At 40.6% G+C, this 23,170-nt stretch overlaps 1 long non-coding RNA gene across 1 annotated transcript; it reads left to right on the forward strand.

Annotated features, from left to right (window-relative positions):
- Positions 1-5,637: 5,637 nt before the first annotated feature.
- LOC103281063 (uncharacterized) lies at positions 5,638-7,199 on the forward strand. The gene is made up of 3 exons (XR_507565.3): positions 5,638-5,776; positions 6,675-6,748; positions 6,856-7,199. It is a non-coding gene; the product is annotated as an uncharacterized LOC103281063 (long non-coding RNA).
- Positions 7,200-23,170: the final 15,971 nt, after the last annotated feature.

Here is a 23,170-nt window from a genome sequence, read left to right on the forward strand (position 1 = left end):
CATCTTCCTGCTTCTTGGCAGGGGGTTGGACTGGATGGCCTGTGAGGTCTCTTCCAATTCTATGATTCTATATCAGTCACTTATGGTTTTATAATGTTTAGGCCAAATTACTGTTGCATTCCTTACACTAGTGTGGATCTGAATTTATTGATTTTACTCTTAAAAACTGCAGCTCACAAAAAATGTAAATTCTAAGCTGTCATTCAGAACACATCTGTCAAGAATATGCTGTTTTCACTTTGAATGTTGTTCTGAATGTCTTTCAGTGAACCTCTTACACTAAAAAAGATTCAAGATTCCTTCCATCTCCAAGTTTTGATGTTTCAGCCTAATAGCTATTTGTGCATTTATTAATTTACTTATCGTATATACTCGAGTATAAGCCGACCTGAATATAAGCCGAGGCACCCAATTTTACCACAAAACTGGGAAAATCTGTTGACTCAAGTATAAGACGAGGGTGGGAAATGCAGCAGCCATGAAAGATAAAAAATAAAAATAAATATAGATACTAATATAATTACATTATTTGAGGCATCAATAGGTTAAATGTTTTTGAATGTTTACATTAAATTGTAATTTATGATAATAATAAGACTTTAATAAGACTGTCCAACTCTGATTACTTATATACTTGAGTATAAGCCAACCTGAATATAAGCTGGCCAGGACCCTCACTCGAGTATAAGCCGAGGGGAGCTTTTTCAGCCCTAAAAAAGGGCTGAAAAACTAGACTTATACTCAAGTATATACAGTATTTATCTAACATGATGGCTGTCTCTAGTGGCAATCTGACAAAAGACACTGGCTAGCCTAAAAGTGCAGATGTGATGAGCAGAGATCACACATCTTTATTTCCTTCACAAGACAAAGGAAGGTCTCTATGTAGTAAAAGCTGAGATTGAGATTTGGATAGTTGGCTTTGTCCTCTACAGAAATTTTATGCCACTACAGAAACAAAATGCTGGTGCCCCCTAATTTTTAATGACTTTTGAAACATTTTTTTCATCTATCACACAGTCCTAGTAAATAATCCTCATGTTAAAGATTTGTCATAAATTTGGCTGAGGAAACTGAGCCTTAGGTAAATTGTGAAACTTTAGTAATTTCTCAGCACTAAAAAGTTGCACATAGGCAATCATGCTAGTTTTGAAACATCTGTGTTGCTTTTCAGGTGAATTCAGAGAACTGGTTATAAAGGGTTCATAAAACATAATTTTTTTTGAAAACATCATGTAACAAGAAGTGATACCTGAAATTCTCACATTAGTGTTTCAGGTTTTTGCTTCTGTAAGCTTCCATAAGGAACCATAGTCAACAGACCATCTGTAGTCCCCAGCATCCTTAGGTATTTATTTCTTCACCATCTCCAATGATTTCCTTTTCAGCTGCCCTCTGCCCTGTGAAGCTGGGAGAAGGATTAAAGGAAAGGTTTGGACTGGGATGGATTAATTTCACTTGATTTATTTATTTACAGTATTTATATTCCGCCCTTCTCACCCTGAAAGGGACTCAGGGTGGATCACAATGTACATATCCATGGCAAACATTCAATGCCATTAGACATATGACACACACAGACAAAGACACAGAGGCTATTTAACAATTTCCAGCTTCTGGACACAGAGGGAGCTGCTGTTTCATCATCCACTGTGACACCGAGTCCTTGATGGAGTACGTCCTCAATTTTCTGCATGCACACTGCTGGACATTTTTATGGTGACGTAAATTAGTTAAATTAGCCTCCCCACATAAGCGGTCCATAAATTTTCCTACTTGACAGATGCAACTTTCTTTCGGGTTGCTTAGATAAACAACAGGCTAGGCTATTTAATGGTCAGGCACTCAAAACGACCCGGGCTTTGAACTCATGTCCCCTTGGTCAGTAGTGATTTATTGCAGCTGGCTACTAACCAGCTGCACCACAGCCCAGCCCAGTCATTAACCCAAGTCCTCCTCGCCCCATCCCTTTTTTGGAACTGAGCCAAGCACTACCAAAGCAAGGTCATCATTTCCACATCAAGGATAATCTTTTGAACCCAATGTGTGTCATTTTTAAATGGTACCACAAACTACAAAACCACAAACTACCCACATGTGTGTTAAGAAACAACCATTCTTTGTGTATCCTATTTGCTATAAACCGTGTTCCAGGAAAGAAAGACACAGTGACTTTTCAGTTTCAAAACAGTAACAAAATAAGACCTTAAAGTGCTCCTTACTGAAACTTTTTGTTTTGTACTTGCTTGTGTCCCACCCATCTAGCTGTGTACATTCATTGTCATTCATACCCTAACATCTATATTCCTTTCTGAATATTTTCAGTGTTGATCACCTGCTGGCTCCATTTTTTAAAAGGCACTTACATACAATGAGTTTCTATCAAAACAATAAATAAAACATTTTTAATGGATTCACCAAATGGTTGTCCCAAGGACACCAGCTTTTACAACAACCTTCTTATCTCCTCTTTATTAGCTGTGAAGTGAGAAATGGAATGCATCTAAGTGCTCACTTGACAGTACATTTAGAATAGCAAGATCTTGACCTCTCGCTAAGAGGGAAAAGAAAAGAATGGGAAAAGTATATTAATGTGAACCATAGATGATCCAAAGCAAATTTCCTTGCCCCCATTCTAGCACTACTGGGTCTTCAGATTAGGATTAATTTGCCACATCATAAGGTTGCTGTTTTGTCTGAGCCAGCCTTGTTATTTTTCTCCGTTCACTCAGCTATTATATAATTTATTTATTTATATAACGCAAACTATTTTCTTTGCCTTGAAAGGGTTGATGATAAAATGTATTGAACAGGTAGATTATAAGAGTCTTGTGAATATATTCATGAACTCTCTGGCAAGGAAAAAAACTTCTTTTGAAACTTTTTGTTTTTGTTTCTGTTTAATGTCAGGTTCCCTGCAATTCAATGTGCTTTCCAACAAACAAAGTCAGTGTCATGGGCACAGGCTGGGGCTAAGATGACTTTCTCAGTTTTAAATGCATTCTCCAAACAATCGAGCAGATTTCATCAACTTTAAGGGGGAAAGTGTAAAAGCTTTCAGAGGGTGGCATTTGACTCATGCTGAAAAGTGTAAGCATTCAATCAAATGTGAAATAACATGAATCCCATAGTAATATGAACATGTTGCATAAACACACACACACATCACTATTCTATCACTCCCACACAATATAGGCTGGAACTAGATTCACAGTTGATGCGGACAACAACTAGGCAGGCAACAGTGGCCTTGCAAATGAGCCTTAACCAGAATGACCCTTGGTGAGAGATTATGGGAACGGCTGTCCAACATTATCTAAAGAGCAACAGTTGTCCATCCTGTCCAACTGCTTCTATCAGACCCTGAGAAGATTCCCAACCAGTGCATGCCTCTTTTTCTATATTGAGCTTCAAAGTGGAACAAAGGGAGCACAAAATGTATCGATACTGTAGCAGCATGTTTCGCAGTGCAGCAAATATTTTTATTTTGGGGAAAACAACCTAATTTATACAATTTCTGATGAGTGCACAGTGCCATGTGAAATTAGGGATAGATATTAGGTCTGTGGGGCCCCGGTGGCAAAATGTGTTAAAGCACTGAGCTGCTGAACTTGCAGACCGAAAGGTCGCAGGTTCAAATCCCGGGAGCGGAGTGAGCGCCCGCTGTTAGCTCCAGCTTCTGCCAACCTAGCAGTTCGAAAACATGCAAATGTGAGTAGATCACTAGGTACTGCTCTGGCGGGAAGGTAACGGCGCTCCATGCAGTCATGCCGGCCACATGACTTTGGAGGTGTCTATGGACAACGCCGGCTCTTTGGCTTAGAAATGGAAATGAGCACCAACCCCCAGAGTCAGACATGCCGGCCACATGACTTTGGAGGTGTCTATGGACAACGCCAGCTCTTTGGCTTAGAAATGGAGGTGAGCACCAACCCCCAGAGTCAGACATGACTGGACTTAACGTCAGAAGAAACCTTTACCTTTACCCTATTAGGTCTGTGTGATCAATGAAAAAATGTTTCAATACTCATTATGAAATTGGGGGGGGGGGGAGTCATTTCTAAAGTGTTTCCAAAATTGGACAGAGTCCATATCGTAACTATAACGAGTTAACTACTTTTCCGTTACTTTTCGTTAAGTAATTGTGAAAGTTAAGGGCTTTCTTTCTCCCTCATTGTTAGAGCTATTGGCATGTAATTTCCTATGATTATCAAACACATTTACCACTGTTAGCCCATCAAGTTTCAGAACGTTTCATTCATCCATGGATTTTGGGGGAATTTTCAAAGGTTTTACAAACAACTTCTTTTAAAAAAAAACTACAAGAGCTATCTTCTTGGATTTTCTATACAATTTTTTTTTTCGTGTCAGGAGCAACCGGAGTTGCTTCTGGAGTGAGAGAATTGGCCGTCTGCAAGGACGTTGCCCAGGGGACACCCAGATGTTTTGATGTTTTACCATCCTTGTGGGAGGCTTCTCTCATGTCCCCGCATGGAACTGGAGCTGATAGAGGGAGCTCATCCGCGCTTTCCCCGGGTGGGATTCGAACCTGCCAGCCTTCAGGTCAGCAAACCAACCTTCAAGTCACGAGGCTTTTATCCCCTAGGCCATCGGATGCTCCTTTCTATACAATGACACAATATAACAGGAGTTCATTTCTCACTGAGGCCTTTCTCTCGCTTCTGCCTTCGTCTCAAGCGCGACTGGTGGAGATGAGGGAGAAGACCTTCTCGTTGGTGGCCCCTCGACTCTGGAACTCTCTCCCCAGGGAGATCAGACTGGCACCTACCCTGTCAACCTTTCACAAAGACCTAAGACGTGGATGTTCCAGTGCGCCTTTGAGTAAGTAGTCCCACCAGATACACAGCCTGCTTACAACTCACTATCAGCTACTGCACTTTATCACTGTTCCTTACCCTTTATAATTTTAGTGTTTACTGAAATTGCTCCTCCGCCCCTATTTTGTTCACCCTTAAACCTCCTAGGAGCCCTATTCAGAGCTCTACACAATTTTACCCTCTGAATGTTCGGTTATTATTACTGTCCTGGTTTTAAATTTTGTTGATGTGTTTTATTGTTTTATGTAGTTATAATGTTTTTCATTTATTGTTTTGTGTTTTAATCTGTGTTGTTGGGCTTGTCCCCATGTGAGCCGCCCCAGGTCCCTTTGGGCAAATGGAGGTGGGATACAAAAATAAAGTTGTGGTTGTTGTTGTTTTTGTTATTATTATTATTATTATTAATTTACTGGTTTTTGGGATTTTTTAAAGTTTTGAAAAAAAACATTTTTTAAATTAAAAAAGCCACAACAGCTATCTTATTGAATGTCTTTCACTAACAGAATTTCAATTTAAAGATTTCTTCCCAGCCCAGCACAGATTTACTTACTAGTATTTAAGTATCACTCAGTCCTCCTCTTTGCAGATTCAACAATTTATTGGAACTCTGGCTGCCTACTGTTACAAAGGAAAAATCTCTCCCATATCCTGATTGGGGCTTTCTGATGCTGAGCAGAATTCTGGGAGGTGTAGTTTAGGGCAGGGCCTTTTGAACCCTCTGCCATATGGCTCCCCGCCTTCCCAAACAACATTTCCCAGAATTCTGAGCTCTCTCAGTTTTTTTCCCAGCTCACTCAGTTTGTCCCGCCCTGCTGCTTTCTTCTCCTCATGGCGAAAGGCAGCCTATATCTTCTGGCAACCTTTTTGTCTTCACCTCGCTTGTGCTTAAAATGAAACTGACTTCTGAGCATTACAAAAATCAAATGAAAAGATATTGGGTGAGTTTAGATTCTCAAGTTTTTGTGTGTCTCCACCCCCTCCCCTCCGGTGTTTCTTAATATCTGTTCATATACAAAACCTACAAATTAGATACGACTTACAATTTAAAAATGAATATTTGCACACTCCAAATAGTTATGTATTAGATCAAAATGTAATTGAATAAAAACAATATATTTATTTTGATTTCTTTTTAAAAGTGAAGACTGTGCTGCTTTTTACATTTATTGAAATGTTCCTTAAGGTCCATCATAAGACAAATAATCAAACTCACATAGTAATGGTCTGCATTCCACCATGGTCTATTATACCCCAATGCTTTTAAAATATTGCAAAGTATTGCAATGGGAAAGCAAAACAACCGTAGATGTTGTTACACCCTAGAGCAGTGGTTCTCAACCTGTGGGTCCCCAGGTGTTTTGGCCTACAACTCCCAGAAATCCCAGCCAGTTTACCAGATGTTAGGATTTCTGGGAGTTGAAGGCCAAAACATCTGGGGACCCACAGGTTGAGAACTACTGCCGTAGAGCAAGGTATAATATAGTGACAAACCGGAAGCAGTCCAGTGCCATTCACCATATGCCTAAAGAACGTTGCAATCTGGCTTATGCTGTGAACAGGCTACATAACTTTACTAGAAATCAGAGATGGAACTACATACCATTAGGAAGGAGAGATTCAGCAAATACTCGTTGGTTTTTGGTTGTAGTGGGCTGGGATTTTTTCACATTTTAAGTATATAGCTGCCCTATTGGATCAGGTTAAAGAGCTCTCTAGGCCAGCATTCCATTTAAACAGATCAATCAAAGACCAATGAGACACTAACATAAACAGTAACATACTCCCAACTCTTTTCCCAATGTATGATATTCAAAAGTATATTACTTTTTATCTTAGAAGCAATATGTAGGCATTGTGACTGGAGCCAATCAAAGCCATGTCCAAATGAATTTCATCAAAGCATCATCCAGGTTGGTGGCCCTCATGATATCTTAAAGAAATGTGTTCCATAGTTTATCTGTTGTGTGAAGAACTATAACCATCTCCTCCTCTTCCTCCTTCTTCTCTTCTTCTGTAGGCCATGCTGTCTAGAGGATTCTCGGAGTCCAAAACAGCAGCTTTTCCAAGTATGGTCCTAACTCAAGGGAGCTTACCCAGTTGCATGTAGCCAGGAAATCTGTTAAACCGGCTGAAGATTAGTATAAATTCAAGCTTGCTCAACCACAAATTATACAAACTCATATCTGTTGCTATACCAGGCACTGTTGAGTGCACAAGAAATAAAGATATCATGTTAAATGATAAAGAAAGAATATAGCTAATATATAATGAGAAGAGAGGACAGTAATCTGGAGGTTTTTTTTGTGTCAGGAGCAACTGGAGTTGCTTCTGGAGTGAGAGAATTGGCCATCTGCAAGGACGTTGCCCAGGGGACGCCCAGATGTTTTTGATGTTTTTTTACTATCCTTGTGGGAGGCTTCTCTCATGTCCCCGCATGGAGCTGGAGCTGATAGGGGGAGCTCATCCACGCTCTCCCCGGGTGGGATTTGAACCTGGCAGCTTTCAGGTCAGCAACCCAACCTTCAAGTCACGAGGCTTTTATCCCCTAGGCCACCGGAGGCTCCAGTAATCTGGTGGAAAGAAAAAAGAGTGGCTAGGGAGAAACAAAAATCAGGACATAGCCAGCCAAGGAGACAGAAAATGCTGAATTCTTCCAGCTAATTGCAGTGTTCCACAGGGCATGCTGTTTTCTCTTGAGAAAAGTGGATCCTTTTCTACAAGATGAGCAGTGTTTGCCTGCTGCTCCTTCATATTCAACTTGTATATTTCCCCCCCATCAAATTGAGCCAAAATGGCATTAAGTTTACCATACTCTGGAGCCCCGGTGGCGAAGTGCGTTAAATCACTGAGCTGGAGACCGAAAGGTCCCAGGTTCAAACCCCGGGAGCGGCGTGAGCAGCCGCTGGTAGCTCCAGCTCCTGCCAGCCTAGCAGTTCGAAATCATGCCAATGTGAGTAGATCAATAGGTACTGCTCCGGCGGGAAGGTAACGGCGCTCCATGCAGTCATGCTGGCCACATGACCTTGGAGGTATCTATGGACAACGCCGGCTCTTCAGCTTAGAAATGGAGATGAGCACCAACCCCCAGAGTCAGACATGACTGGACTTAACATCAGGAGAAACCTTTACCTTTACTTACCATAGTCTATCTGCCCTGTAACCAAAACTTCCTATTATTTAAGGAAATGTTGGAATCCATTCTAACCTGTGTTCTGAATACTCTGGCTATGAGTGTTCTAAAAAAAGTACTCACTTTTGCTAAATCATTTGACTCTGCCTAGGCAACATGTATTGGATACTCAATTAACATTTAACTACACAGCATATTTCATGATGATTGTTGTTGTTTAAAAAGTGTTAAGGACTATGCCATAGTACTCTAGGTAAAGTACAGTACAACCCTCACTCATGGCACTATTACCCCTGGTCAATGACCTTGCCGTCAGGGGATGATTGGGTTGCTGTTTGAAACCGCTTTGAGTCTCCTCATGGAAAGAAAAAGTAGGGTACAAATAAACATAATAATAATAATAATAATAATAATAATAATAATAATAATAATAATAATAATTGGAAAACACCTGATTGCAAAAGGTAGCTACAGGATTATTTATTTATTTATTTACAGCATTTATATTCCGCCCTTCTCATCCCGAAGGGGACTCAGGGCGGATCACATTACACATATAGGCAAACATTCAATGCCTTTTAACATAGAACAAAGACAAACAAACATAGGCTCCGAGCGGGCCTCGAAATCATGACCTCCTGGTCAGAGTGATTCATTGCAGTGATTCATTGCAGCTGCTCTCCAGCTTGTGCCACAGCCCATGGGCTTTTAGAGAATACTTCTGGCAAGAGAAGAGCATTGTATCTTGTAGCTCAGGACTGGAAATCTTGCCAGTTGTGGTTTACATGTGGCTGCCAAAGCCATTTTTTCACCTCCACCCATCACTGGAGTGAAATCATTTTTTAAGCTGAAAGCAAATCATATCTCTAAATATTATTACACAACACTACTATATTGTAATTGCACCATGTTATTTCCATTTTTACACCCAATGTCATACGCCTTTCTGACTCTCCCAGTCCTATATGCATGGTTCATTTGAAAATAAATTTCTTATCTGGAAACAAAATCTTTCCCCACGTGAAATAATCCATCAATTAATTCATTTCCCACTTGAAGCAATCCCTGCCCCACTAAGGGTTTGTAATTTTGAGCATGAATGCCTCATTCTGCTTTATTGAAATATCCAGACCACAGTGTGCACAGTCTCTGCATTGCTTAGTTGCTCCTCCTTGGGATCTCCAGGAGGGAAACTCCAGAGTACTTCTGGTGGTTGGGCTGCAAGGACACTGCATTTCCTAAGAGAACTGCTGTATGTTTGTTCTTCTTTTTCTGAAAATAAGGGCAGTAGCACAATACTACAATTCCTATATAATCCTATTAAAGCTTAATCCCCGGAGAAACTACAGCCTTCAGAAAAAGTTTAAAGAGTAAATATACAAGACTTTAAAGAATGATACACAAAAATAGAACCCAGCAAATGTTGGCCTGCATAACAAAGCATAGATATTTTTTGGAAATAGTATAATACGAGTTCATCTTCCCAATCAAGGCAGTGAATGGAGTGATTCCATAATATAGTCAGCCCTCCACATTCACTGGACTTAGAAGCACAGGACCTTTCAGAATTGTTTTTATTGATTTTATCTAACACCTTTCTAGGAAGCTCTAGATCCTCTATGGTCGCGTTCTAGCAGACATTAACCATATAATTGCACTGGAAGTCCATGAGATAACATTTTAATCAAACATGCAAATAATCAAATCCGTAAAACTCAAAGATGTTGTTGTGACCTTGGTTTTGGCTTTCAGTCTGCTGAGGTTAAATAGCTTGCCATTTGTCTGATAGATAATATCCACTCCAGTGGGAAGCTTCCCATCAACAAGATGAAGTATCATAGTGATGAAGATAGAAAATAAGGTTGGGGCAATAACACATCCCTGTTTGACAGCTGATTCCACCTTAAATGTTCACTTTGGGGGCCATTGCTGTCCAACACTGTTGCCATCATGTCATTGTGGAGGAGCCACAGGATGTTCACAAATTTGTCAGGGCACCCGATTTTTTTTATTATTATTTTTATTTTGGAGGATGGTCCAGAGAGCACTGCAATTCACTATGTCAAATGCCTTTGCAAGGTCGATGAATACCATGTACAGAGGTTGATTTTGTTCCCTGCATTTTTCTTGGAGTTGTTGCACAGTGAAGATCATGTCCATTGAAAGCCAAAACCAAGGTCACAACATCTGTTATATGCTCCAATATGCTGATGATAATGTAATCTGTGCACATTCAGAGGATCTACAAGCCACTCTAAACACTTTTGCAGAAGCATATGAGAAGCTCAGCCTCTCATTAAACATAGAGAAAACCAAAGTGTTCTTCCAGCAGGCATCAGCCAATCCCTCTGCAATGCCAGAAATACAGCTTAATCGTGTAACATCAGACAATGTTGACCATTTCCGCTACCTTGGCAGCCACCTCTCCACAAAAGTCAACATTGATGCTGAAATACAACTCTGTGTGAGTTCTGCAAGTGCAGCATTTCTCCGAATGAAGCAGAGAGTGTTTGAGGATTGGGACATCCGTAGGGATACCAAGGTGCTTGTTTATAAAGCTATTGTCCTCCCAACCCTGCTATACATCTGTGAAATATGGACTGTCTACTGACATCACACTCAACTCCTGGAAAGATTTCATCACCGTTGCTCCAAAAAATCCTGCAAATCTCTTGGGAAGACAGGCGAACAAATGTCAGCATGCTGGAAGAAGCAAAGACCACCAGCACTGAAGCGATGTTCTACGCCATCAACTCCGCTGGACTGGTCACGTTGTCCGAATGCCTGATCACCGTCTCCCAAAGCAGTTAGTATACTTCCAACTCAAGAATGGGAAACATGATGTTGGTGGACAGGAAAAGAGGTTTAAAGATGGGCTCAAAGCCAACCTTAAAAACTGTGACATAGACACTGAGAACTGGGAACCCCTGGCCCTTGAGCGCTTTAACTGGAGGTCAGCTGTTGCCAACAGTGCTGCGGAGTTCGAAGAGGCACGAATGGAGGGCTTAAGAGAGAAACGTCCCAAGAGGAAGATGCATCAAGCCAACCCTGACCAGGACCGCCTTCCACCTGGAAACCAATGTCCTCACTGCGGGAGAACATGCAGGTCAAGAATAGGTCTCCACAGCCACCTACGCATCCACCACCAAGACACTACACTTGGGGGACCATCATCCTCGATCTATGAGGGATCACCTATCTAAGTAACTAAAACTCACAAATGTGGAAGACCAACTGTGGTGTCATTGCAAACTTTTGTAGTCAATCAATTACAGCTTCCTGAAACACACACCAACTTTGATTCTACTTTGTGGTAATGTCTTTATTATCACTTTGATGTGGCTGGATATGTTTTTTTGATTTGGGGTTTTTTGGTTGTTTCGGTTCTGTTAGCACCTTACAGCATTGAATGTTTGCCTTTGCTTGCTGAGTCCCCACGGGAAGATAGGGTGGGATATAAAGTATTATTATTATTATTATTATTATTATTATTATTATTATTATTATTATTGGAGCAACAGGGTCACATGACTACTATTGTTTCATTTAAGTGCAATAAAACAAACACATAAATGAATGCCATTTAAAAAACAAATATTATGAAAGTGTATATTACCATTTTCCTACCTTTTTGAGTAGAGGAGAAGTGGTTTTCAAGCAGGCTAATCTGAAATAACTAATTAGTGTGACAAGCACTTAAAACCAAATGTGCTGCACACTTTAAGGGTTTTTTTTAATCCTTTAAGAGAAATAGACTTTTTAAAGTGATCACCCAGTGAGGGCTTGAAAACTACCTCAGAGACGTTTGAAGCTTGTTTGATCCTTTGAAGATCCATCAGCATGTTCATATTTCACTCAGACAGTGCAAATGTGCTATTTTGTGTCACGCTATGTCCAGTCTTAATCTGATAGAATACTGTTTCAGAATGTACAAACAGCAGGCAAAGCAGAGCCTTTGGCACTGTGTCACATGGAGAGGAGGAGCTGCCAGTTTCTGGTATGAGAATCAAAGTGTACACCTAGGACCTCCCACCTTCTCTCCATTGCCAGAACAGAATCCCACTGAGCCCATCATATGGTAATGGGCAACTTCCAGCAGGACTCAATGGGGCTCCATTTTGGAAGCAGAGCGAGACAGAGTCCAGAGTGTCCCTGGAGGAATTGTCTGTTGCCCAACTCATCGTTGAAGAACACAAAGAGGTAGTGGGGAATGACAAATATCAGGTGGGAAATAATGTGGGAAGACAGAGAACAGAGCTTAATGGGAGGAAACAGAGCCTGATGGTGTCCCAAACTTTCCCACACTTTTCCCCACTGTCCCCTGCTTTACTCCTGCCTGTCTGATGAGGTCCTTAGTCTGATGGCCTTAGCTTTTTGTTAGCTGATGTAGAAGCTCTTGAATATTGACCAGTTGTGGCCTCTGCTTTATAAAAAGCAACACTGAAAACACATTCAAAGAAGAGAGCTCTATAAGGATGCCTTCTTAAACTAGGGGTCCTAGCCCCCAGTGGCTCCATGTTGGGATCACCAAAAATTTGGCAAAAGGTTTCTGAATGTCATTTATTTAAACAAATGTGTTAGCAGCAGAAGGCAGAGTTTACAGTGAACTCTGCAAGAAATGCTTCAGTTGTACTCCATAAATGGAAAATCAGCCTGTTTAACAATCCCTGCGAATGCTCATTTATTATCAATAAACATTTGATTTTAACCCTATTTTATATCTCCTGAATGAAACACCCTCTCCTTAATCCAACAAGCATCCCTTTGGGTCAAGTAATCCATGCTCCCAAGCCTATTGCCAGAAGCATTGCCTCCTCTAATAAAGAAAGGAGTATGTATTTATTTATAGTATTTATATTCCACCCTTCTCACCCCGAAGGGGACTCAGGGCGGATCACATTATACACACATAGGGCAAACATTCAATACCCATAAACACATCAAATAGAGACCGAGACAGATAGACACCGAGGCAATTTAACTTCTCCTGAGGGGATGTTCGATTCTGGCCACAGGGGGGAGCAGCTGCTTCATCATCCACTCTGATGGCACTTCCTCATTCCAGGTCGTAAATTAGTTAAACTTGCCTCCCCGCTTTTTTTTTTTATAAGTGGTACCTTATTTCCTACTTGATAGATGCAACTATCTTTCAGGTTGCTAGGTCAGCAACGAGCAGGGGCTATTTTTTAATTTTAATTGACAGGTGCTCATCCCACCACGGGCTGGCCTCGAACTCATGACCTCATGGTCAGAGGGATTTATTGCAGCTGCTCAACAGCCTGTGCCACAGCCCGGCCCCTTTATTTGAATACTTTATTTGAGTATTCAAATAAAGGGGGAAAGAGGAAAAGAGGTCTAAGTCTGCTCGAAATATTCTTTTTATTTAAATATTTTTAGGAATGATAAAAATGGTTTCCCATTTGGGGTGGGGAGATGTGAGAGTCAAAACAACAAAAGAGAGGAATGAGAGAAAAGAGAAGTAAAGGACTAGAGCACAAGAGAAAAATTGCAACCTGTAATAGTGGTTATTTGCAAACCAGTATGTCATCAGTTTGCTTCATCATTGCCAATACTGCAAGAAAACAGGCTAGTGTGATAAAGTCCTAAGTTATTTAAATGAAAGGTGAATAATGCAGTGTTGCTGCTTATTTCTTAGGGTTAAGCTTGCCCCCATCTGAAGTCTGAAAGTTGCTACTATTTCTTTTAAAGAGTCTGGCAGTGATCTTTGCCTATGAAGCATTTTTGACTTCAGAGCACATTATTGATTTATTCCACTTTTATAGCTGGAGGTATTTATTCTTATTTGATTTCTCGCTGCTTCATTCTTGTTAGGGAAACAACCACCACAACCAAACAAAAGGGGGAGGAGGGGCACAAAAACTGATGACACAGGTCTTTCCAGCTGAGTCGAGAGATGCAAACAATCTTCAGCAGCTGAGGTGGGAGAAAATAGTTCAGTGGTTTCTATAGTTGTAAATTATGAAAAACCTGTGTCCACAGCTATCCAGGCTGCCTGTGTACTACAAGAAAACCTTTGCCAAGGGGCATGAACTGCAAGCTGGTGAAACAGGTTTATACTCATTGGCTGAACCTATACTTGATTTTGGGGAGTGGGAGAAAGTAGAATTCAGGTAAGCAACCAGCAGTCAGGGCCCCAGAGTGGAGCTACATGCCAGAAGAAGCTGCTTTGAGTCTCCTTTGTGGAGAGAAAAAGCAGGATATAAATAAACATCATCATAATCACTATCATCATCATAACAGTGAACTGCCCTTGTATGCTTGGGGTGAACGCATTAACCAAAGAGGTGCTGGATATCTTTTAAGGTACTTCTAAATAAGTATTTATGCTGACTAAGCAGGAACTATGCCAGTACCAGGTACCTATTATTATTATTATTATTATTATTATTATTATTGACACAACGACATAGTCTGACACAGCAAACAAGATAGATATGCTGGATTTCGTATCACAAAACCACAAGTCAAACACTTCCCAAGTGTCTAGGACTGTGTGATGTATTTTCGGATGATGCGTGCAGATCCCAGTAAGGTGGCCTTTTGCAGTTGGCAGATGGTGATTTTGTCAATGTCTATTGTTTCCAAATGCTGGCTGAGATCTTTTGGCACGGCACCCAATGTACCAATCACCACCAGGACCACCTGTACTGGTTTCTGCCAGAGTCTTTGAAGTTGAATCTTGAGGTCCTGATAGCGGCCGAGTTTTTCCTGTTGTTTTTCGTCAATGCGACTGTCACCTGGGATGGCGACATCAATGATCCAAACCTTGTTCTTTTCCACAACTGTGATGTCTGGTGTGTTGTGTTCCAGAACTTTGTCAGTCTGGATTCGGAAGTCCCACAGTATCTTTGCGTGCTCATTTTCCAATACTTTTGCAGGTTTGGGATCCCACCAGTTCTTTACTGCTGGGAGGTGGTTCTTGAGACATAAGTTCCAATGAATCATTTGGGCCACATAGTTGTGCCTCTGTTTGTAGTCTGTCTATGCGATTTTCTTACAGCAGCTGAGGGATATGATCAATGGTTTCATCGGTTTCCTTGCACAGTCTGCATTTTGGGTCATCAGCTGATTTTTCGATCTTGGCCTTAATTGCATTTGTCCTGATGGCTTGCTCCTGGGCTGCAAGGATCAGGCCTTCTGTCTCCTTCTTCAGTGTCCCATTCGTGAGCCATAGCCAGGTCTTCTCCTTGTCAGCTTTCCCTTCAATTTTGTCAAGGGCTGTGGCGCAGCTGGCTAGTAACCAGCTGCTATAAATCACTACTGTCCGAGAGGTCATGAGTTCGAAGCCCGGGTCGGTTTAAGCCTCCAACCATTAAAAAAAAAAATAGCCCCGGCTTGCTGTTGACCTAGCAGCCCCGAAAGACAGTTGCATCTGTCAAGTAGGGAAAATTTAGGTACGCTTTATGCGGGAGGCTAATTTAACTAATCTACAACACCTCACGAGGAAAATACTGCTCACGAGGAAAAGAATGAGGAAGAACAGCCACCAATGGATGGTGAAGCAACTGCTCCCCCTGTGGCCGGAATCATGAAGCTGGAAAGATGTTAAAATGCCTCTGTGTCTGTCTAAAACCGAATGTTGTTTGTCTGTTGGCATTGAATGTTTGCCATATATGTGTTCATTGTAATCCGCCCTGAGTCCCCTTTGGGGTGAGAAGGGCGGAATATAAATACTGTAAATAAATAAATAAATAAATGCAATGTCTTGTTGTGCTAGCTGTCAGCTCTAGTTTATAGTGCGGTTTTCTTGTACTGATTTTTGTCTGCTGTGCTTTGAGGAGTTTCTGATTTTTTACTTCTATCAAAGCAGGTTCTTCACTTTGCTTTACATATTCTGCCAGGGCATGTTCTTCTTCTTTGACTGCTTGTTTGACTTGTAACAGTCCTCTGGCACCTGATCTTCTAGGCAGATATAGCCAGTCAACAGCACTGCGAGGGTGCAGTGAATGATGAATGGTCATGAGTTTTCTTGTTTTTCTGTCCAAATTGTCCAGTTCCACCTGTGTCCACTTTATAACGCCAGCAGTATATCTTATGACAGGTATGGCCCAGGTGTTTCTGGCCTTGATGGTGTTGCCTCCATTGAGCTTGCTTTTGAGAATTTTTCTGACCCTTTGTGTATATTCTTTGCTGACCACAGTTTTCACATGTTCATGCTTGATGTTGTCCAGCTGTAATATGCCCAGATATTTACAGGCCTCTGTCTGGTGACACTTTATTGTTTGGCCATTATGCAAGTGTTAACTGTCCAAGTAACTGCCAAGTCTAGGAGGACCCCAAACTGCGGACCAAGCGGGTTGTGACTAAAATGCCCAGATTACCTGTAGTAACATGCCTAAACAGCTACAGTATGGTGAACTATCATTTGTCTTGCTTTTTCTTTTGCAACAAACTCACAAGGTAATATTTAATATGAGGGTTCTTTTAGCCAGTACACCTCTATACTTAACAGCGGAAGAAGTTTTAGTGGGTGAGGGGTTTTTGTCCCCACCACAGTAACATCCATTTTACAAAATGCTGCTTCGTTTTAGGTAAAGGTTGTTGCTTGAGTCTTACCTTTCCATCCCCAAATATATTTAAATTTAAAAAATCTTCCTTTGTACCTAACTGCAGTATTAAAGTCTTATTGGGAAGCTATAGGAATATTGGGTTGTCGTGCATTTTCCGGGCTGTATAGGAATATTGTTATTGAAACCCCGAGACCCCAAAAAGGTACCTCCAAACCCATGATCATGGAAAAATCTCAATTGCCAAGTCCAAGGTGATCTTTCACACAGAAACCTAATGTAAGCTGATCTCCACAGATGTCTTTAGCCTGGACATACAAGTTTTACAAGCACTCAGCATGGGGGAACATAGGAAAACCACATTGCCCCTTCGGACAGTAAGCATAATCCCCTAACAATGCCACTATACACCTAACAATTGATCCAGACCAATGTTGCCCAATGTCTTGCCTATGTCCTTCTCCTAGGAACCCATTCAGGCTGGCTTACCCCCATTGCTATCCATTTTTTCACCAGCATAGACCACTGTACTCACCCAGACTGGGGAAACTATCATCATTGGCAACCATTACCTCAAATCCACCCACATTATTTCCTTTCCAAACCCATGAGAGACAGAACAAGCAACAGTCACAAAACCTCTAACTCAGTGGTTCTCAACCTGTGGGGTCTCCAGATGTCTGGGAGTTGTAGGCCAAAACACCTGGGGACCCACAGGTTGAGAACCACCGTTCTAACTGAACAATGACAATTTATTAAAATTCCCTACAAACCCAGAGGTCAATCAACAATGACAGGTAGTACATCCCAGTACTGTTGACCTGTCAGGGGACTTCTCTCCTCTGACAGGTCAATAGTAGACCCCCTGGTTGGTTTCTATAGCTGAACCCTAGTTATCTCTAACTTGTTGCAAGCTACTTTCAGAGTGCCTTAAATAGGAAAATACTGACACATGCATATATATGCCCCATGTACAGTAGAGTCTCACTTATCCAAGCTAAACGGGCCGGCAGAACCTTGGATAAGCGAATATCTTGGATAATAAGGAGGGATTAAGGAAAAGCCTATTAAACATCAAATTAGGTTATGATTTTACAAATTAAGCACCAAAACATCATGTTATACAACAAATTTGACAGAAAAAGTAGTTCAATACGCAGTAATGTTACGTTGTAATTACTGTATTTACGAATTTAGCACCAAAATATTATGATATATTGAAAACGTTGACTACAAAAATGCGTTGGATAATCCAGAACGTTGGATAAGCGAGTCTTGAATAAGTGAGTCTCTGCTGTATGTAGAAAAGGTAAAATGGGGCCGGGCTGTGGCGCAGGCTGGTAAACAGCTGCTGCAATAAATCACTCTGACCATGAGGTTATGAGTTCGAGGCCAGCTCGTGGCGGGGTGAGCACCCGTCAATTAAAAATAAAATATAGCCTCTGCTCGTTGCTGACCTAGCAACCCAAAAGATAGTTGCATCTATCAAGTAGGAAATAAGGTACCACTTATAAGAGTGGGGAGGCAAGTTTAACTAATTTACAAAGTTGGAATGAGGAAGTGAGGAAGTGCCATCAGAGTGGATGATGAAGCAGCTGCTCCCCCCTGTGGCCAGAATCGAACATCCCCTCAAGAGAAGGTTAAATTGCCTCTGTGTCTGTCTGTCTGTTGTCTCTGTCTCGGTTCAATGTGTTTATGGGCGTTGAATGTTTGCCCTATATGTACATAATGTGATCCGCCCTGAGTCCCCTTCGGGGTGAGAAGGGCGGAATATAAATACTGTAAATAAATAAATAAATTGGCTTTTTATGATATGTAAAGTGACATAATAATGATGATACGTATGTAGAAATATGTTCTTTGTTTGTCTGTATTCTGAAAATGTATAAATATAGGACAGCTTTTTGGTCCTCACTCTAGTGCCTTTTGGAGCAATCCACGCTAGAGTCAGTTCCAGCTGGTTTTCCTTAAATAGACTGTTCCTTTATTTAAGCCTCTCAAAAGGATTTCTTTTGGTATTATTTCTCCTATTAGCCACAACAAAATCACTTTAAATTATTGAGACTAACTGTACAATGGCTGTCATTCTAGTTTTTGTTTATTATAGTTATGTATACTCTGCCCATCAATAAATTCTCCCAGTGGTTTGCTTAATCAAAATACAATAAACAATTCAAACAGAAAACATGCAAAACAACAAGAAAAAGATAAAAGCAACATTAAACCACTAAGCGTAGATAAGGGTGAGCAGATCAGATTAAAAGAGCAAAATTATTCAAACAGCTATGAAACATGAATGCCCTAAGATGTTTTACTACTCGAGACACAACAACAGTTACATAGACTCTTACCCAAAGGCAGCCAAATTAAACACACAACAGGGGGAAAAAATCTTGCAGGTTATCTCTTCATCCCTACAGTGAAAGTGCAATAAGAACAAAGTGAATAATATTCTTCTTTACAGTTTCTATGTGTTCCAGAAATGCATCTGTGTCTGAGCACAGCCCTGCATGGAAACTGACTGACCTCTGCAACTTTGGTGAGAAACCCACCCTGCACTTTGCAACATGCATGCACCAGAATACTAAAGCTACTCCTTTTCATTCACTCTCAGGGGAGCATCGCTGGGATAATTCTCCATCACTTCTACATGACTATAATTCTTTTTCAATGCCTTCTCCAACTTGCTCACTTTCTATAGCAGTGGATCCTTGCCCTACTTGTAGAGCTTTTAAAGTTTTAATGAAGAAATGTTCTTCCGGCATGGGGTAAATCGGAAAAAAACGATGAGCACTAAGTGGGTCCAGATTAATACTATAGCAGGACTGCCACAAATTCTTTAATACCAGAGTAAAGTACATTTTTGTATGTAAAAGCCCTCTCATTCATCTCGGTGAGTACCGTCACTTCTGACTCTGGGTTGATCTTTCAGTTGATCTTTAATGCAGACTAAATCACAAGGGGAATCCTTCAGATACCAATACTGAAAAAGAAAAAAAAAGAAGTGTGTGTGTGTGTGTGTGTGTGAAGGACAACTGACATGATCAGGGATCAGCCTTTGCATGCTCACCTTTCATTCTCACCACATACCATCATATAGATCTGTCTCTTCGACATTGACTGCTTGACCAATATTACTTTAGAATCCACCTTGTTTGGTGGCAGAATATCACTGCTGTCTTTTAAGGACTCCTTTCCAACCTCAGTTCATGCACTCACATTTAGTCCTTTCTTTAAAGAACCATCACATCTAGCCTTATTGATTCTTCCTTCTTCAGAACGTATCCTTGCTGCTGTGAAAAAACAGTAGCAAGTGTAATTCCAAACTCTTTGGACACTTCTACCTTGGTAGTGGTGACTACACAAACATAGATATCTTTGGTATTTATTTATTTATCATGTCAGAAGCAAATTGAATTATAATGTATTTAAAAACACAAACAATGTTAAAAACTTGACATTATACTAGATTTCCTTTGACCAGAAGCTGGCTACTTAGAGTGCCTCTGATGTCACTGTGAGTAGGTTCACCATTGTGCATATGGCAGGGCTCAGGTTGCATTGCAGTAAGTAGTCTGTGGTTTGCTCCAGAAGCAACTTGCAGTATATATTTGGTGGTCTTACAAATAAGATGTCCCCTGGACTTTATCATAACAAAGTTAGAAGAAAATGTTTCTCTATCCTCAGTGACATGCTCGGATTGTAGTGATTAAGCTAGGAGCACAGATAAGAGGATGCATGACCAGTGAGTATATGGTAAACCAAATGGACCAGAAAAGAATAACAACTCACCAGGCTGAAGACAAGCTACAGAGGTGGCCAAAAGGGATGCAAGTACAAGCAGGATGCTTCAAAAGTACAAGCATAAACATTCAGAGAAAGCAAGATGTCTTATACAGTTTGACAGCTATTCAAAATTCCCGCTTCTTCCCCTGATTGGTTGAAAAGGGTCAGGATCCATGCTCTAATTGGATGGAAGCTCTGCTGATGTTGCCACTTCCAGGTAGAGATTCCCTTTGGTTGGGAAATGATGGCTGGGGATTGGCTGTGGGAGGGACCAATCAGCTGATGCTATACCACCTTGGAAGGAGGTATAATCCAGAGACACAATGTCAGTGAAATGTTAGTGAGCTTTTGATTAGCTCAACTGTTCAGTTCCATATTGATCAAAGATAGGAGCTTCTGAAAACAAAGGAACAAGGCTCCTTGAACAAAAGATAATGATCTTGAGCAATCAAGGCCTTGGCTGTCAATACAGAGGTTTAACAAGTACACAAACTCTGAGCTTCCGCAGGCAGCAATCTCTCAGCTTCAGGTGGACCATATAGTTTTGAGTTTATCTGGGCTGACAAGGGAAGTCACTTATTATTGCATACACATACACAATTGATTTGGTGATTACCTGTCTTGGGAAATGGCCAGAGGGCTTTGACCAGCCTTCCTTTTCTCAAGAGATTATCTTGATAGGGTCACAAAGAGTTGACTGTCTCTGGGCTACATCTTGATACATTTTAGAAGGACTTTTATACTACACACACACACACACACACACACACACACACACACACACATATATATATATATATATGAGAAACAGTGCACAGAAAGGTACAAGTTACACAGAAAGTCAAGAAAAAGGATACAATTTATTGACGAGTTAGGAATGATAAAGTCTTTGAGGGGGTGAAGATACTGCTGGTCCCCTCCTGAATTCTCAATGAATTCTTCAAACTCACAGAAGACTGGACAAGGTTTAAAAGGGGGGTCATATATTTATTATGGAGCCCTTAGTGAACTATAAATCTTCATAGGGGAGGTATCATGACTTTACAACAAGATGATAATTATGACTGGTTGATCACCACCTGATTCTCCATCTATGTTGACTTCATTTCCACTTGATGTAGTGAACAATTATTTTCAACTTTATTCTACAGAGAATATTTATTCATATGCTGATCTTACGTTACACATGGCAAAACCCTTGGCTTGAATAGTAAGGCTCAAGCTTCTATCCTCATCTCTCTTTTTCAGCAGGTTGGTAAACAAGATGCTAGAGGTGTGCATTTTTCATTTGCCTCATAATTTGGATCAAATTAATTAAATGTTGTACTTACAAGGCAATGTCCGATATGTGGGTGTGTCCCATGCCAAAACTTTAAGAATTGAAACATACCTCATCATTTTTCATTTTAGTTTTGTAAATCTCTGAAGACTGCCAAAGACAGTTTCCTTTTCAATGCAAGGAAGGAAAGCAAAGCCAAAAAGGCTGCCTTAGTATCTTGCTGTTTTCTCTCCAAATTAATTGAGTCTCAGCATTAGGAGTGGGAAAAATAGGGAGCAGTGTTTGCTGGGAAAGACACAGAACTCTGGTAAATGTAGTTTAGGAAGATAACAGCTCTATGCCAGAGAATTCTAAAGGCCCTCCCTAAACTACAATCCCCAGATTTGTCCCTCCCTAAGAGCAGCCAGCGAGAGTTCCAATGAATGGTTGAATCTGCAAAGAGGAGGACTGACAGATGCTTCTAGTAAGTAAATCTCTATGTTGGGCTGGGAAGAAATCCCTAAATGGATGGTCCCCATACTAAAGGGAAAGCATATTAATTAGTTCAGAGGCTGGGTGACCATCTGTCAGTAAAGTTTTGGTGGTGGCCTTCTGCCTGGAAGAAGGGGATTGGACTAGATGGCTCTTAGGGCTCCCCTCCAACTCTAGGATTCTATGAAAATATATAATTGATTAATATTGGTTTTTATTGGTTAAGATGAGAGACATTCAATAAGATAGCTGTTGCAGCTTTTTAAAACACGTTTTTGTCAAAATGTTTTTTAAAAACCCCAAAATCAATAGATGTATGAATATTTCTGAAAGTAAGGGGGAATTATCCCCTGTTATCTCCTGTCATTGTATAGAAAATTTGAGATAAATCTTTTTTTAAAAGTTTATAAAAATTTTGAAAATTTCCCAAAAATCCATGGATAAGTGAAATGCTTTAGAAATTGGTGTGGTAGTTGTGGTAAATGTGTTCTACCATTGTAGCAAGTTTCACCCCAATAGCTTTAAAAATGAGGGAGAAAGGAGCCCCTGAAGTTTCCCCCATTACAGTAATTTATGCACAATTACTGTAGCAAAATAGTAATGAAATTTCGTTACTCTCATTATAGTAACAAATTTTTCACTAACTAATTTTTCATGCAGTCATGTTGGCCACATAACCTTGGAGGTGTCGGACAATGCCGACTCTTCAACTTAGAAATGGAGATGAGCACCAATCCCCTGAGTCTGACACGACTAGACTTAATGTCAGGGGAAAACCTTTACCTTTACCTATACTTTAGAAATGCAATGCCAGCACCCCCAGTTTTGTAATGACCTTTGAAACATTTTTATGGATTGCACATTCCTACAAAATACTATTCTAGTAAATGCTCCTCTTTTACCATTTTTACTTAGTCAAGCAGTTATGGGCAAAACTACATTCAAACCCTCAACTGAGTATAATAAGCAGCTGTTTGGACACTTCTCCAAACAACTTACATACATTCCCATATTAAAATTCATTTGTCAAGGCTGGGTAAGTAATATGCTTCAGTTTCATTCCAGAATCTACCCACAATGTGGAGCCTGCAAGTAATTTCCCTATATTGTTTTTGTACATGTCCAGCAACACATTCTT

This window comes from Anolis carolinensis, chromosome 4, assembly GCF_035594765.1.
Source record: "Anolis carolinensis isolate JA03-04 chromosome 4, rAnoCar3.1.pri, whole genome shotgun sequence".
Taxonomy (NCBI): Eukaryota; Metazoa; Chordata; class Lepidosauria; order Squamata; family Dactyloidae; genus Anolis; species Anolis carolinensis.